General features: G+C 44.0%; 1 long non-coding RNA gene across 2 annotated transcripts in view; it reads left to right on the plus strand.

Moving 5' to 3' along the window:
* Window positions 1-18,168, plus strand: part of LOC123813489 — a 90,766-nt gene that overhangs the window by 43,568 nt on the left and 29,030 nt on the right. For both annotated transcript variants that reach the window (XR_006784757.1, XR_006784758.1), the window contains one exon: window positions 16,789-16,869. This is a non-coding gene — a long non-coding RNA (uncharacterized LOC123813489). The remainder of the gene's footprint in view (window positions 1-16,788; window positions 16,870-18,168) is intronic.

Below are 18,168 nucleotides of genomic sequence, written 5' to 3' on the forward strand. Positions count from 1 at the left end.
AAACATCTCATCTGGTGTGGGGTCTGAGAAGCCATATATATATTTTTTTTAATTCTTTTTTTTAATATATTTTATTGATTATGCTATTACAGTTGTCCCATTTCCCCCCTTCTCTCCCCTCCACCCTGTACCCCCTCTCCCACCCACGTTTCCCCCCTTAGTTCATGTCCATGTGTCATACTTATGAGATCTTTAGTTTCTACATTTCCCGTACTACTCTTGCCCTCCCCCTATCTATTTTCAACCTACATTCTATGTTACTTATTCTCTATACCTTTTCCCCCTCTCTCCTCCTCCCACCCCCCTGTTGCTAGCCCTCCATGTGCCCTCCATTTCTGTGGTTCTGTTCCTGTTCTAGTTGTTTACTTAGTTTCTTTTGGTTTTGCTTTAGGTGTGGTTGTTAATAATTGTGAGTTTGCTGTCCTTTTACTATACATGTCTTTTTCTTTATCTTCTTTTCTTAGATAAGTCCCTTTAGCATTTCATAAAATAAGGGCTTGGTGATGATGAACACCTTTAACTTGACCTTATCTGAGAAGCACTTTATCTGCCCTTCCATTCTAAATGAGAGCTTTGCTGGATAGAGCAATCTGGGATGTAGGTCCTTGTCTTTCATGACTGGGAATATTTCTTTCCAGCCCCTTCTTGCCTGTAAGGTCTCTTTGGAGAAATCAGCTGACAGTTTGATGGGAACTCCTTTGTATGTTACTGTCCCCTTATCTCTTGCTGCTTCTAGGATACTCTCCTTCGTTTTTACCTTGGCTAATGTAATTATGATGTGCCTTGGTGTGTTTCTTCTTGGGTCCAACTTCTTTGGGGCTCTCTGAGCTTCTTGGATTTCTTGGAAGACTGTTCCCTTTGCCAGAATGGGGAAGTTCTCCTTTATTATTTGTTCAAATACGTGCTCAATCTGTTGCTTTTCCCCTTCCCATTCTGGTATCCCTATAATTCGGATGTTGGAATGTTTAAAGGTGTCCTGGATGCTCTTAAGCTTTTCCTCGATTTTTTGAATTCTTATTTCATCATGCTTTCCTGCTTGGTTGATTCTATCTTTCTTCTGGTCCACTGTATTGTTTTGAGACTCAGATTCCTTCCTTTCACTATTGGCTCTCCTCCGTGTATCTTCCTGCATCTCTTTTATGATAACCTGCATCCTTTCATCTAAATTGTGCCCAAAATCAACCAATTCCATGAGCTTTCTGATCACCAGTGTTTTGAACTGCGCATCTGATAGATTGGCTATTTCTTGGTCGCTCAAAAGGATGAGTCCTGGGGGACTGATCTGTTCTGTTGGAAACATGTCTTTCCCTGTCTCTCCTTTTTTTTTTTCAGGTCTGGTCGCTCTTGTTATGGTGGGGGGCGGAGCCTTAGGTGTTCACCGGGGCTGGGCACCCCAGTCGCTAGATTGTGACATTATATGTGGGGGCGGGGGCAGGAGCGGGGACGGGAGGGAACAATGGCGGTAGTTCCGTTCTCCTGGGCTCAGACCCTTCTCTGGGATCCTGGGCTGCGAGCTCTGCCCTGGTCCACAATCACTGCCTCACTGGGTCCGCCAGCCACAGCTTGCATGCTCAAGGATCACCGCTGCGTTCTTGTGTCCTGGATGGCTGTCGCGCCTATTTCGCGCCAAATTTTCCCCGACCTCCGCGCGTCGCTGACCTGCACCAGCCCCGCGCCCACCCGGCTCGTCTTCTCCTACCAGTCTGGATATATGGGTCTACTTCAACTTCTTGGCTGTCCGACTTCCATTCAAATAAATCCTCTATCCGTTCTGAGTGTTATTCTATCTGTAAATTATTGTTGTTCTAATCTTGGTTGTGCGAGGAGGTATGGTGTGTCCACCTATTGCTCCATCTTGCCGGAAGTCCCTTTTTTTTTTTAATTCTTATTTTTAAAGTATTTTTAATTACACTTGACATACTATATTATATTTGTTTGAGGTGTACAACCAGTGATTAGATACTTGTTTATATAACTTATGAAGTGATCACCCTGATATGTCTGGTACCTACCTAGCACTGTGCATAGTTATCACAATATTACTGGCTATATTCCCTATGCTGTCCTTTACATCCCATGAGTCTACTGTAACTGCCAATTTGTACTTCTTACTCCCTTCACCTTTTTCACCCACACCCCTACTCTGCTCTCACCTGGCAACTGTTAAAATGTTCTCTGTGTCTCTGTCTCAGTTCTGCTTTTTCATTTATTTTGCTTTTTAGATTCCACAGGTAAGTGAAATCTTACGACATTTGTGTTTTTCTGTCTGACTTATTTCGCTTAGCACAACACTTTCTAGGTCCATCCATGTTGGTGCAACTGGCAAAATTTCATTCTTTTTTGTGGCTGAGTCATAGTCCACTGTATATATGCACCACTTCTTCATCCACTCATCTCTTGATGGACACTTAGGTTGCTTTCATATCTTGTCTATTGTCAGTAATGCTGCAGTGAACATATGGATGCAGACATTTTTTCAATTTAGTGTTTTGGGTTTCTTAAGGTAAATACCCAGAAGTGGAATTGCTGTGTCCTTCTTTGTCTCCTGAGAGCCTTTGTTTTAAAGTCTATTTTGTCTGGTATAAGTATTGCTACTCCATATTTTTTTGTTTCTATTTTCATGAAATATCTTTTCATGACTCAGTTTGTTGTGTCTTTGGATCTGAAATGAATCTCTTGTAGACAGCATATGAAATGGCCTTGTTTTCTTAGCCAATTAACCACCCTGTATCTTTTGATTGGAGTATTTCATCCATTTATATTTAAAGTAATTGTTGGTAGGTATGCCGTTTATTCCATTTTATTATTCATATTTTTCTATTATATTGGTTATTCTATTACAGTTTTTCAAACTGTTCCCCCTTGGCTCCCCTCCATACTACACTCCCCACTCCCTTCCTATACCATTGTTCATGTCCACAGGTCAGGTGTATATGTTCTTTGGCTACTGCATTTCCTATACTACACTTTACTTCCTCACAGCTATTCTATAACTACCTATTTGTACTTCTTAATCCCTTTGCCTCTTCACCCGTTCTCCCACACACCCCTCCCATCTAGCAATGACCAGTATGCTCTCTGTATCATGATTTTGTCTCTGTTCTTGTTTCCTTAGTTTGTTATTTAGATTCAATTGTTGATAGACACATATTTTTGCCATTTGTTCATAGTTTTCATCTTTTTCTTTTTCTTAAAAGAGTCCCTTTAATATTTCATAGAGTAATGGCTTGGTGATGATAAACTCCTTTTAGATTTTTCTTGTCTGGGAAGCTCTGTATCTGCCCTTTGATTCTAAATGTAGCTTTACCAGGTAGAGCATTCTTGGCTGTAGGTCCCTGCTTTTCATGACCTTGAATATTTCTTGTTAATCCCTTCTAGCCTGCAAAGTTTCTTTTGAGAAATCAGCTGATAGTCTTATGGGAACTCCACAGTAACTGCTTTACTCTTGCTGTTTTAAGATTCTCTCTTTATCTTTAACCTTTGGCATTTTATTTACGGTGTGTCTTGGAGTGGGCATTTTTTGCATTCATCTTATTTGGGACTCTCTGTGCTTCCTGGACTTGCATGTCTATTTCCTTCACTTAATTAGGGAAGTTTTCTTCCATTATTTTCCAAAGAAATTTCCAATTTCTTGCTCCTTCTATGATGTGAATGTTGTAACACTTGAAGGTGTTCCAGAGGCTGCTACAGTATTCTTGGTTTTTGGATTATTTTTTCTCCTTATTATTTTGATTGGTTGTTTTTTGCTGCCTTATGTTCCAACCCATTGATTTGATTCTCAGCTTCACCCACTCTGCTATTGTTTCCCTATAAATTGTTTCTTATTTCAATTAGTGTATCCTTCATTTCACACTGGATCTTTTTTTATGCTGTTGAGGTCCTCACTAAGTTCCTCGAACATCCTTATAACCAGTGTTTTGTACTCTGTATCTGATAGACTGCTTATCTCCATTTTGTTTAGTTCTTCTGGAGTTTTGATTCTTTCATTTGGGCATGTTTTCTTGTCTGCTCATTTTGGCAGTCTCCCTGTCTTTGTTTCTACATATCAGGTAGGGCTTCCATGGCTCCCTGTCTTGGTAGCATGACCTAATGTAGTAGGTGTCTTATAGGGTCCAGTGGCACAGCCTCCCCTATCACCCAAGCTGGGTACTTGAGGTGTGCCTTTTGTGTGGGCTGGGTATACCTTTCTCTTGTAGTTGAGCCTTGATTGCTGTTGGCAGGTCAATGGGAGGGATTTACCCAGGCCAGTCATCAGCAAGAATTGGCTGTGATCACTGACCACCAAACTCCACCCTCCATGGAGGTTCAGCTGTGCAGGGAGAGGGTGGTGATGCTCTGACATGGTCTGTAACTGTCCATTGTATGTGCAGGCTCTGGGGTTTCCTTGGTGCTGTAGGCCAAGGTCAGCTGTGTTCTGCTCGGAGCCACCCGTCATGAACTGTAAAGCAATCTGAGATGGCTGCTCCTTGTGCTGGGCTTGGAAATGTCCAGGCAAAGCCAAGCTGTGAATCTAGGCTGGCTGCTGCTAGTACCACTTAGGAAGGGGTACAACGGGTGGTTGCTCATTGAGGCTGACTGCTTGTTTGATAGGATTTAGGAAGTTGTGAAGCATGAGTCAAGACCAGCCATTCATATGGAAAAATCATGGTTAAGAGTTAAGTGGGCCTGTAAGTTGTGTGAGACAGCATCTCAGGTTATCTTCAAGGTGGGGCTTCAGCTATGGCACCAGCTGGTGGCTCTGTGGCTCTGTGTGAGAAGGGTCAGAAAAGGGAGAATGGCCTCTGGCTGCCATTCTAACTGGGAGAAAGTGGATTCCTAGCTCCCACCTTGATGCCAGACACAACAATTTCTCTTGGTATGCTACTTGTGCCTTCCAAGCTGCCACCTTGGTGTTGGAGCTCAGAGGGAATGAGTTTGAGTAAGTTTGTATGTGGGTTCTTTAAGGTGAACTTCTTGAGACTCCAGAAGTTTCTGCCTCTGATGCAATCCCTGCTGCTTTTTTGCAGCCAGAAATTATGGGGACTTATCTTCCTGGCACTGGAATCCTGGGGTGGGGGGGCCCAGTTGTTGGGCTGGGACTCCTCACTCCTGAGATATCCCTCCCAAATATATATCTACCACAGGTGGATGTGGGACCAGCCCATTCCATGTCTGTGCCCCTCCTACCAGTCTGAATGGATGTGGGTCCATTAATTCTGTAGTTGTCAGACTTCCATTCAATTCAATTTCTGATGGTTCTGATTAATGGTTGTTCTATAGTTTAGTTGTAAGTTTGATGTGGTTGTGTGAGGGGGCGAGCCATGTTTAACCATGCTGCAATCTTGACCAGAAGTTATTATTATTCATATTTTAGATCTTCTTTTCTTCCTCTTCTTAAAGAAAACCCTTTAACATTATTTTAGTCCTGACCGGAGGACATACTTATTGATTTTAGAGAGAGGGAAGGGAGGGAGAGAAACATCAGTAGGGAAACATTGATCAGTTGCCTCTTGTATGTACCCTGACTGGGGACCAACCCGCAACCTAGGCAGGTGCCCTAATTGGGATTGAACCAGTGACCTTTCAGTTTATGGGATAATACTCCAATCAACTGAGCAATATCAGTCAGGGCAACATTTCTTATAATACTGGTTTGGCAGTGATGAACTCCTTTAGTTCTTTCTTGTCTATGAAGCTCTTTACCTATCTGATTCTAAATGATTGCTGGGTAGAGTAATCTTGGTTGTAGGTCCATGCTTTTCATCACTTTGAATATTTCTTACTGATTGCCATGACCAGCGTAGCTGGATCAATCAGGTCCCAAGGGAAGGCGACAAGGGATTAAGAAATAAAGAGGCAAAGTCAAAATGGGTCAGGTGGAGTCCCTTCCCTGTGATGCAGAGGAGGGAACCCTTTGTCAGTAAATTCAGTCTGTATTTATTTATTTATTTTTTAAGTATTTTTAATTGATTATGCTATCACAGTTTTCCCAATTTTCCCCCCTTCATCCCTCCTCCCCCCTTCCCCACAACTCTTTAGCATTCCACCACCCTTACTTCATGTCCATGGGTTGTACATATAAGTTCTTTGAGTCCTATGTTTCCTATACCATTTTTGACTTCTCCCCATCTATTTTATGCCTACTAATTATGCTTCTTCTTCCCTGTACCTTCCCCCCCATTCCTTCTTTCCCCTCCCCACTGAACTCCTTCTGTGTGATCTCCATTTCTCTGATTCTGTTCCTGTTCTGGTTGTTTGCTTAGTTTTTTTCATTGTTTTTCTTTTCTTTTGGGTTCAATTGTTGATAGTTGTAAGTTTGTTATCATTTTATTGTTCATATTTTTTATCTTTTTTTTCTTAGATAAATCTCTTTAACATTTCATATAATAAGGGCTTGGTGATGATGAACTCCTTCAACTTGACCTTATCTGGAAAGCACTTTATCTGCCCTTCCATTTTAAATGAAAGCCTTGCTGGATAGAGCAATCTTGGATGTAGATCCTTGCCTTTTATGACTTAGAATACTTCCTTCCAGCCCCTTCTTGCCTGCAAGGTTTTGAGAAATCAGCTGATAGCCTTATGGGAATTCCTTTGTAGATAACTGTCTCTTTATCTCTTGCTGCTTTTAGGATTTTCTCTTTGTCTTTAATCTTGGATAAGTTAATAATGATGTGCCTTGGTGTGTTCCTCTTTGGGTCCAACTTCTTTGGGACTCTCTGGGCTTCCTGGACTTCCTGGAAGCCTATTTCCTTTGCCAGATTGGAGTTTTCCTTCATTATTTGTTCAAATAAGTTTTCAATTTCTTGCTGCTGTTCTTCTCCTTCTGGCACTCCTATAATTTGGATATTGGAATGTTTCAGGTTGTCCCAGAGAATCCTCAGCCTCTCTTCATTTTTTTGGATTCTTGTTTCTTTGTTCTGCTCCAGTTGGATGTTTATTTCCTCCTTTTGTTCCAAATCTTTGCTTTGAATACTGGTTTCCTTCCTGTCACTGTTGGTTCCCTGAATATTTTGCTTTATTTCATTTTGGGTATCTTTCATTTGTTCTTTCATTTTTTGACCAAGCTCAATCACTTTTGTGAGCATTTTGATTACCAGGGCTTTAAATTCTCCATCAGATAGGTTGTCTATCTCCTCATTGCTTAGTTCTCTTTCTGAGGTTTTGCTCTGTTCTTTCATTTGGGCCGTATTTGTTTATCTTGGCTCAACTGATAGGTTGTAAGGGGGCGGGGCCTTAAGTATTTACCCAGGCAGGGCAACCCTCCCTGCTGCACTGCCTGTGGGGGAGGTCCCAGGGAGGGAACAATGCAGCTTGCTTGCTTGTCTCTAGTGCACTTTCCAACAGAGTCTGGAGTCAAACTAGCAACCCCAGCCTTAACCCACAGTCAGCTCTGAGTCTTAGTTTTCCCCTTAAGTTAGTCCCTCCTGTGCAGCCCTGCCCCTCAGCTGCCTCCACCGGTTTTTCTGAGTCAGCTGGAGGTCCGCCACCTTACTGGTCTGGTTGTTCTAGTTGATTTTTTCTTCAATCCCTTGGTTGGTTGTCGGAGTTCCATGCAGTTTGATTCTCGGGTGATTTTGGTTGTTTATTGATTTTAGATTGGTTGTTATCCTCCTTTTAGTTCTGTGAGGAAGGGAAGGGTTTCTAACTACGCCTCCATCTTGGCTGGAACTCCCAGGATGTATATATTGAGAGACACAAACTGCAAGGCTAGGTACATTTTATTTTTCTGAGGACATTGCCTGCTCTCTCTTGTGGCCAGCGGCCAAGTCATCCTTTTCTTACAACAGTCTATCAGGCAGTCGTCTGTGGCCTAGGCAGCTGTGCTGAAGCCGAGGCCTGCTTCCCACTCCCTTGGCACACATTATCCTGCTTGGCTCTCCACAGCCAGTCGCTTCTGGCCTACAACATTTCTGTTAAGAAATGAGCTGACAATCTTATGGGTACTCCCCTATAGGTAAGTAACTGCTTTTATCTTGCTGCTCCAAAATTCTTTCTTTGCCTTTAGCCTTTGGCATTTTGATTATGATACTGTTGCAGAAAATAACTCACATGTGGGGGAGATGGCAGAGCACGATCCTTTATTATGAGCTCGGGCTCAGAGGGGTAAAATTCCCAAATCCTGAGCCCTGATCTTTGATCTCCCAGGGTTTAAATAGCCCCGGGCTTCCTGCCTACATGGCAAAGCAAAGTTACAGAAGCTAAATGCAGGAGTTAGGTCTAGTTACCATATATGGGAGACAAAGGAACAAGGCACTAAGAATTTCTGCAGATGTTACAGAGAGCACGGCTTATCACGAAGCTAGAGAGCACAGAAGCTTATTGTGGGTTTTTTTTCTTTTCCTGCCATATTCCCCCCTTTGATGCTAAACAGCACTGGTGTCTGTTCTAGCATCAGTGTTGTAGTCCACATATTCACTCTCTGTTTGAGTTGGCTGTAATCCCCAGTAGTGGTGTCTCTGGAGAGAAAGGATCTTGGCGGCAGCTCGTTGGGTCACTGTTGCTTCTATCTGTTGCACTACTGTGCACAGTAAACAGGGTCTTATAGTTAATGCAAGAAAGGATGACAAGAGGGCCTAAAATAGGGGCCAAAATAGGAAAAAGGATTGATTGCCACCAGGAGTGGGTTCCGGTGGGGGAGCTGATGCTCCCTAATCTCCAGTGAATGTCTTTTAGTTTGCCAATATTTTCTTCTACTATTCCACTTTCGTTGACGTAAAAGACAAGTTCCCCCCTTTTCCTTGGTGAGTAAATCTAGTGCCCGCCAATTTTGTTGGGCTACCCGAGCTAGGGAAGTTATTTGCCTCTGCAGTGAGGCCATAGATAGTGCTGAGGCGTCCATGGCCTGATTTAACTCTTCCTGGAGCTCCTTAGTGGATTGGAGCCTGAACTCCCCAGTCCTATTCCGATGACTGGAGTGGCGAAACTTAACCCGACCATCAGGGAGAGGAGGACTGCTCACTTCTGACGTTCTTGGGCAAGCAGGGTACTCAACTCGTCCAGTTGATGTAAGACGAGCTGGGGGGCTAAGGCCACGAGATAGCAAGGAGCTGGGATGCTATGATTTACCGACCAGTAGAGAGTCCCGTTACACCAAAAGAAAGTTCCCGGCAGACTAGTGATGGATCCGGAGGATGGCAACGTCTGATTGCAGGAACCAGGTGGTCCATAGCACTCTGGCGCTCCAATGGATGAGTCCTGGAATAGAGGAACACCTTGGAGAGAAAAGGGGTCTGGGGTCTGAGCTTTGGAAACAGTGAGGGTTTGTTGAAGTGGAACCGCAGTCAGTGGTGGCCTGTTAAGATATGCACATAAGAAACAGTCATTGTAACTGCCTGGACTGGTTAGATTAAGTAGCTGCGCCCCCTGCTTATTAGTTTTATCCAAGAGAAAGGTTCTACTGCTTTTTGACCTTCCAAGTTTCTAGTTAGCATCTTTTCTTGATTTTCTATGACTGACTGGATGTGATAGATGGTATTTAGGGCAGGGTTTTGTGCTTCTCTGACCTTTACAGTAAACACGTCTCCAACCGGCCCGCTATGCCACATATTTACATAAAATTTCCCTTTTACTCCCCTTTCCCATTCTTTGTCATTAGGGTCCTGTATTGGAAAATTTTTTTGGTTCCACTCATTTGCAGAGTGATACCGACAACTGGTATATGGACATACTCCGTAAGTGTCTCCCCACCTCTTGCAATAATCTTTTGTCTGATCCTTTAGCAAGCAGAGGGTGGGGGATAGACCCCACCATCCTTTTAGGGACCCAAGGTCAGTGGTTTTAAAGGTGAAAGTCATGGGTCCTCTGCAGCTTGAGTTGGGACAGGTCATGACTCCCATGGTATGGGTTATGACATTATTGCCTTTTTCTTGGTTTCCCTAGCATAGAATCTCCAGACATATGGCTGCTTTAGAGCTAATCCAGATAAAACTTGGGCACAAAATAATATTTCTAAAATTCTGCTCATGGCTATCTGCTAAAAGAAACAGTTTAGATATACAAAAATGAAAATCATACAGAAATATGCGGCAGCCAAAAGAGAATTTTCAATGAGTCTCCAGTCTTTAGGAGTTACAGAGACCAGTATTATCCTGAAGATTCCTGCCACCAAGGTCATAGGGGCTAGGAATTCAGCTGGGCATTTGTCCATAATCCTGGTGTCGGGCTGCAACCTCCCAGACGTCCTGGGCTCCTGAAGTCTCCTTCCGTCGCTGTAGTTTCAAGGCCGGAACCCGCTGCTCAGAGGCTTCTTCTCCTGGTCCTTCTGGCCCAGCGGCTGCTTTTACCCGAGAATGGTGGATCCACAGCATGATTCCTGTGACCTTAAGGGTTAGCATCTGTGAGGTTTCAGTGGCCTCACTTGGGAAGCAGCAAAAGTAGCTTCCGCATCACAGGAGAGTGAATGAGGATTGAACAAGGTAGCTGTGAAGATGCTTTATTAACTCAAAAGCCTAACAACCTGGTAGCCATCTTCACCCCTACTGTTGCTCTTAGAGCAAATTGTTGGTAATGCTGGCACCTGAATCCAGGTCTCCCAATTTCGAACCTCATTTTCCTGTCATCGAGCAACATTTTGGGGGCTCTGGGGGGTTCCAGGAAAGAGGCTGCATTTCCCAGACTGTTTGCTTTCTAATTGTTAACAAATATTTATGTTTCCATGACAGCTGCCAGAGGAGAGCAGGGAGGAGAGGAATGGTGGAAAGAAAGGGAAGGGATTAGTCAAAGAACATGTATGAGTGACCCATTTGTTGATAGGAGAGACCTAGGTTTTCTTCTTTTTTTTAATATATTTTATTGATTATGCTATTACAGCTGTTCCATTACCCGCCTCCATCCCCCTCCACCCTGCACACCCTCCCTCATTCACATTCCCCCCTCTAGTTCATGTCCATGTGTCATAAGTTCTTCAGCTTCTACATTTCCCATACTGTTCTTGCCCTCCCCCTATTTTCTACCTACCATCTATGCTACTTATTCTCTGTACCTTTTCCCACTCTTTCCTCCTCCCACTCCCCTGTTGCTAACCCTCCATGTGATCTCCATTTCTGTGGTTCTCTTCCTGTTCTAGTTGTTTGCTTAGTTTTTTTTTGTTTTAGGTGTGGTTGTTAATAATTGTGAGTTTGCTGTCATTTTACTATACATGTTTTTTTTATCTTCTTTTTCTTAGATAAGTCCCTTTAACATTTCATATAACAAGGGTTTGGTGATGATGAACTCCTTTAACTTGACCTTATCTGAGAAGCACTTTATCTGCCCTTCCATTCTAAATGAAAGCTTTGCTGGATAGAGCAATCTTGGATGGAGGTCCTTGCCTTTCATGAATTGAAATACTTCCTTCCAGCCCCTTCTTGCCTGTAAGGTCTCTTTTTAGAAATCAGCTGACAGTCTGATGGGAACTCCTTTGTAGGTAACTGTCCCCTTATCTCTTGCTGCTTCTAGGATTCTCTCCTTCCTTTTAATCTTGGATAATGTAATGATGATGTGCCTTGGTGTATTTCTCCTTGGGTCCAACTTCTTTGGGACTCTCTGGGCTTCCTGGACTTCCTGGAAGTCTATTTCCTTTGCCAGATTGGGGAAGTTCTCCTTTATTATTTGTTCAAATAAGTTTTCCACTTGTTGCTCTTCCTTTTCCCCTTCTGGTAGCCCTGTAATTCGGATGTTGGAACGTTTCAAGATGTCCCGGAAGTTCCTGAACCTCTCCTCATTTTTTTGAATTCTTATTTCTTCATTCTTTTCTGTGTGGTTGTTTCTTCCTTCTGGTCCACTCCATTGATGTGAGACCCAGCTTTCATTCCAGCACTGTTAGTTCCCTGTGCATTTTTTTTTCATTTATTGTAGCCTTCTTTTTTTCATCTAATTTGCGACTAAAACCAACCAATTCTGTTAGCATCCTGCTCACCGCCCACAGGTGTTTTCAATCAATGCCTCAAAGCTCTATTTCCCAGTGCTGGGATCCTGGGTTGCTGGCAGTGCCTTGCTTCACAATTGCCGCCTCGCTGGGTCTGCCGGTTGCCACCCTCAGCCGGGGTCTTTCAGCCACCACTTGCGCACCCAAGGTCTGTCTGCTGGGTCTGGTCCCAATGCTCTTCATGCAACGCGACCCGTCTCCGCCCGGCTCCTCCCCTCCTACCAGTCTGGATGAATGTGTCTATTTTAACTTCTTGGTTGTCTGACTTCCATACAGTTCAATTTTCTGCCAGTTCTGGTTGTTACTTTGTTTCTAAATTGTTGTTATCCCTATCTTAGTTGTGCAAGGAAGTACAGTGTGTCTACCTACGCCTCCATCTTGGCCAGAATTCTAGACCTAGGCTCTTTTTGCTGATGCATGTAAAGAATTACAGATCAGCAAATATATTAGCATACAATCAGAGTTTATTAGTGATCTGTTCCCATGGAAGAGAACAGGCCTAGCTAAGGAGTGGGGAGGTGAAAGGCATAGGTTCAGGGCAAAGCAGGGTGGCGAAAGTAAGGGCAGCTGAAGGCCTGGGTGGCAAGCCACTGTGTGGCCTGAGGCTGGGTGGCCAGCAAGCCAAGAGCACCCCAGTCCCTCGAGAGAGACAGAGACAGAGAGACAGAGACAGAGACAGAGAGAGACACAGAGAGAGAGTGTGTCTCCTTTGTTCTGAGGACTTACGTAGTTGGTGAGATGGGAGTAAAAAATTGATTACTCCCATAATATGGGAGTTATATATTGATTAACGGGTAAATGTGGTGCCAGCTTCTCTGCAGGGACATGTCTACCCAAACTTAGGGATGTTTGGGGCCTGTTAGCCCAAATCCTTATTTTATTTCAGACTCCATTTGTTCATCTTGTTGTAAAACAGGTACATGACAGGAGGCAGTTAATTAAAGTTGGTGCAGTTACCCAAAGTTATTTATGGGCTTACTCTGTAAGCACTAGGGACTCCCTCATAAAACAGATAGTAACCAGAGGTAGACAGTTAACCAAAATTGTTTTATGGGCTGCTTCTTTGGGCTTTGTGGACCTTCTTCTGCATTCTAGGCCTTGGGGTGAAAATACAGTTTCAGGGTTTTCTTTCCACTATATAGTGGAAATGCTATATAAAATTTCAAGGGCTGCCTTCCTCTGGAGCTAACATAGTGTTTCTTGTGATGTTGGAACACCTGGCAATATTATCACACCACGTTCAGAACTACTGAGTTAGTGGGTGAGACATGTCTCCCTTCTCCTCCCTGTCTTGGTTTACTATTCATTCTACCTAAGTGATAAAAGGCATTTCCTGGCAACCAGGATGCTAGCTAGACACTGGTCAGTAATAGCAGTGCAGTGTCAGAGTTCTTCCTATGCTCCCTCATTTCCTCCTAAGAGACACGGTTCTCAAAAATTCCTTTTTGGGTTGCTGAGGGGTGAAGGTCTATCTTCTGTAGTTGCTTCAGGCTTGGATGGGACAGTAGACCCTGCCTATTGAGAACCACAAAACTCACCCTATTTTACCTGGAAGTTAGTAAAGAATCTCTGGGACTGTCAGGGATGCTGTATGTCAGTCAGAGGAGGGGGAAGAAAGTGTCCTTCCATCGGCCCATGATGATGTCTGGAGCCTCTGGTTTCAGAGGTTGATAGTCATTCATGACAGTCATTTGCAGTTTTACAGTCTCTATTCTAGAAGAGATAAATTTAGTTAGTAAGTTCATTATCATGGGTCTAAATAATGGTATCATTAGTATAATTAATAACGGTGCTACAAAGGAAAGAAGTAAAAACATGAGCCATGAATTTGAATCCCCAAAACAGGTTGAACTTTTGATCCTAAATGCAGACTCAAGGATGCTTTGGATGTTTTGCTGGACCTGCCCTGACTTGTTAAAGTAGAGGCAACACACTTCCTTGAGGTACAAACATGTTCCTCCTGCTGAGGCTGTGAGGAGTCTAATGCCCTTCGATTTTAGAGGGCAACTGCAGCTAATGAGTCCAGTTGCCCTTGGAGTGCTGCAAGCGTTTGCCCTGTTTTAGTTAATGACTCAGCTGTTTCCTGTGATAGGCAGTGGTGGATTCCTAATGAAGCTCCTCCTACCGCTGCTCCCATGGCAGAGAGAATCCCAATAAGTGATATTAGAGGAATAAAGGGACCAGCCCTCTTGAAAAGATGGCCTTGTCCTTGTAATGGGATGGGAGGGAGGCATTTTCCCACACTATGGAGATGTCAGGAAGAACATACCCAAAGGAACAGATTGCCTGCTACTGTGGAGGGAGGGTCCAGTATGCCTGGGATTTTCAAATCCAATATACTCCTGTCAAGGGAGGTATTTCTGCCATCAAAGCAATTTCTGCCAGCTTAACTGGCTGGGTTTCTACAGAGATGTATCTGCCTTTGAGTAGTTGCTTGGTCCTTGCGTATTTGGTGCCCCACCACTGTAATCCCTGTGCCGCCAGCGAGGCTGCAACCAGGGGGTGTATTACAGGGCTGCAGAAACTTGTGCTATTTATGACTTGAGTAAAGATAAAGCCCTTCCTCATTCCAAAATGTATAGTGACTTGAGAGCTGCAGTACAGTGATACAGTCCTCTCTTTCTTGTGGGAGGAATTCATTAACTGGGTAGGATGGCTTGCCTTGGCAGTAAGCTGTTTTTGGTGAGGTTTTCTCTAAAGGCGGGCTAGGAATAGCCGGCTTTGGAAAGCGGGTATGGATGAAATTTGTTTCATTCCCAGGTTAGGAATTCCCCCAGAGATATAGGGTATTATGTTGAGAATTCCACGAGTAGTGTTTGTGAGAGGGGCCTCTGAGATTTTAAAATTTTGTCAGCATTGGCTATTAGCAAGCCTTTCCACAGGTGTGCCCCTCCTGGAGCATCACTGACAATGCAGAAGGGGTATTCGACTTGTAGATGGTTTATTAGGTGAGAAAATAGAGGCCCCCTAGGGGAGTGTTGACTGCTAGAGGAGAAAGTCCTGAGTAATAGTTTAGCAAGGTTTTGAGTAGCTATAATGCCCCATGGACTGGAATGTACAGTCTTTTCCCCACTGTTATGGTGCCAATGGCTGAACGTAGCCCCAGCTGCCTGCAGAAACTGGGGAAGCACCTTCATCCTGGGCAAACTGGGAAGATGGGTCTCCTGCAGAGGAGTGAGTACGTCTGGGAAGATGAGTAGTCATTTGCCAGCTACACAGAAAAGAAGGTGCCTTAGGTCAGGTGAGAATTCTTGTCAAGTGATTTAGCACTGAAGGAGAGGGGGGAGGAGAGGCCAAGCAAGGGCTGTGGCCTGATCCCCTGGGAGCCCTGGATGGACACTGCCCTGAAGAGTCTCTCCGGCCTGGAGACAAGGGAGGGGCTTTTGTAGCCGCCCCCCACTTTAGTCTGTCACTGGCTCCAGGTTTCCAAGGTTGGTTGGTTGGGGCAGGGACAGGAGAGAGAACAATGTAGCACACAATGAAGCAAAGTAGATCCCAGGTCCCCGGAGCAAGGAGGTTCCCCCTCCCACCTCCCTCACCTCGGGTCAGGTCTCTCCCTGAAGGCTGCAGGTTGTAGCTGTCCACAAAAGTGCCTGTGGCCTTTTGAAGGAAAGGAACTCTAAGGTCTGAAGGACACACCATGAGCATCCGCCAGAGGGGGGGGAGATGCCCACAGAGGGGCTGTTTCGGAGTACATTAAGATACTCACTGCACAGCTGTAGGTCCTGTTTGCCTGCTGCATCTGTCACTGTTAGCACTGGGGGCAGAGCAATGAATGGGATAGACACTGCTCCTGAGCTTGGTTCTCACCTGAGACGTGGTGAGCTGGAGGTCAGGGAAGGCTCACTGAGGTGAGACCTGACAGATGGGATGAGATGTTTTGAAGAGCCCAGGGAAGAAGGTTCTAGAAAGAGAAATAAGAAGTGCAGAGACCCTGAGGTGTAGGGAGTGGGTGAGTCTACAGTAACTGGTATTGGTGCAGTAAGCAAGGACAAAGGCCACTGAAATTCAGAGAGGGTGAGAGAAGAACTACCTAAGAGTACCTTTCCAATTACGCAATTTGGATTTTAAAATTATGCAAATTTAAGGAGTTGTTTTTTACATCCTAGCTGGAAGTGGGAAGTATGTGGAAGCGAAACCAGAAAAGCCAGCGTTCATGCTGCCTGTCACCTGCCATGCCCCATCAGCAGAGACTGGGCCTGAATCTTTATGAGCACTTTATTCAGATGGCCAGAGACCTGAGAAGACAGTGGGTTCCTACCCTAAGGGATCATCTTAATTTTCTTTCAAGCCAGCCTTTTCACAACAGGCAATATACAAAGTGAGGTGAGAGGGTTTGAAATTCAGGGAAAATTAGATTTAAAAAACTGTAGCATTCTTGCCTTGGCTGGTTAGCTGTTCCCCCAGGAGGGTGGTCATCTGTCTCTCCCTGGAACACAATGGCCTGGATGTATTTCCACTTGTCCCCAGGTGGCAATCTTTAGTGGTGCCCCAGGAGGTTGGCTGTATCTCCCAGAAGTCAGGATGAGCCACATCTGCAGTTCCTGAAACAATAACTTGAATGTATGCATTACCTACTAGGCTTATTAACTATTTACTTTAAACTAAATTTTTTCCAACCCTTGAGTCCCCTATCAGAAGAGAGAAAGTTTGTGAAGGATGATCCCTAAGATGCTGAGAAATTAGGGATGCAGCTTGCTTTTCCCTTTCATACCTGCTCCTGGCATTGCTGCCTTATCCAGGTGCCTCAGAGAGTAAGAGGGTCGGGTGGAGGATGGGGCTGTGGGTGAAGGTGGTGGCTAGTCTTGGAAATGCCTGCCTTAACCTTACTCCAAGCTATGTGTGAGCCAGTCCCCTACCCCTCCTAGGCTTTCCTGTATAAATTCTTTGGCTTCTCCCTACAGACCTCAAGGAACGAGAAACTGATCAAGATGATGGTCTTCGCCATCCTCCAAACTTCCCATGAGGAGCTGCAGCAGAGGAAGGTGAGGCAGAGTGCACTGGCAAAGGAGGAGCATTTTCAGTTTGAGAGGCAGGCTGGCAAGGTGGCTAGAGGCTCAAACCTGGCAAAGCAGACCACCTGGGTTGGAATCCCAGCCCTGTCACCTATTATCTGTGTGCCCTTGAACAAGTTGCTGAACCTCTCTGTGCTTCAGTTTCTCTGTAAGGTGAGGCTATGGTACTTATAGGATATTTTCTAAAAAGTTTTTTTTAATTTTGAAATAATTTTTTACTTAAAGTTGAAAAAAAATATTCCAAAGAACTCCTGTTTATTCTCCTCCCAAGAAATTCTCCCTGCAAAATCTTAATGTTTTCTCATGTTTGCTTTATCATGTCCCATATAACTTATATAACTTATTTATTGTTATTATTAATGTATTTTCTGAACCTGAAATGGACGTTGCAGTCATGATGCTCATTTACTCCTAAATACTTCAGTGTGTATTGTCTAAAAATAAAGATATTCTCTTACATAAGTGCGGTCCAGTAACCAAAATCAGGAAATTAATGTTGCTACAGCACTGTTACCTAATTTATAGACCAATTTGAAAATCATCAATTGTCCCAAAAATGTGTTTTAGAGCAAAAGAAAGACATTCCTTTCTGTGGTCCAGAGTCTAATTCAGAATCAAACAGTGTGTTCAGTTGTCATTTCTCTTTATTCTTCTTTAAACTGGAATTTCTCTCTATTCTTCCTCATCTTTATCCTTCATGACCTTGACATTTTAAAGATTTTATTTTCAGGGAGAGACAGGGAGAAGGAAGAAGGATGGGAGGGAGGGAGGGAGGAAAAGAAGAAAAGAAAAGAAAAAGGAAAGGAAAAGAAAAGAGACAAGGGAGGGAAGGAAAGAAAGAAAGAAAAAAAGGAAAGAAGGAAGAAAAGAAAGAAAAGGAAGGGAGGGAGGGAGGGAAAGAAAGAAAGAAAAGAAAAAAGAAAATAAAGAAACATCGATGTGAGGGAGAAACATTGATTGGTTGCCTCTTGCATGAGTCCGGACAGGGGACTGAACCCACAACCCAGGCTTGTGCCCTGACCAGAATCAAACCTGGGATCTTTCGCTTTGTGGGACACACCCAACCAAGTGAGCCACACCAGTCACAGCTGTGATCTTGACATTTTAAAAGTGTACAGACCATTAATTTTGCAGAATGTGCCTAGGTTTTGGTTTGTTTCTTATTTCCTCATGATTAGATTCAGACTGTGCATTTTTGGTGGAATCCCACAGAAGTGATGTGTGTTGTAGGGTGGTTTTGAGGATAAAATGTAAAAGCACTGGGAAGAA

Source organism: Phyllostomus hastatus, unplaced genomic scaffold (genome assembly GCF_019186645.2).
Source record: "Phyllostomus hastatus isolate PE091 unplaced genomic scaffold, TTU_PhHast_1.1 phas_contig_152, whole genome shotgun sequence".
Lineage (NCBI taxonomy): Eukaryota > Metazoa > Chordata > Mammalia > Chiroptera > Phyllostomidae > Phyllostomus > Phyllostomus hastatus.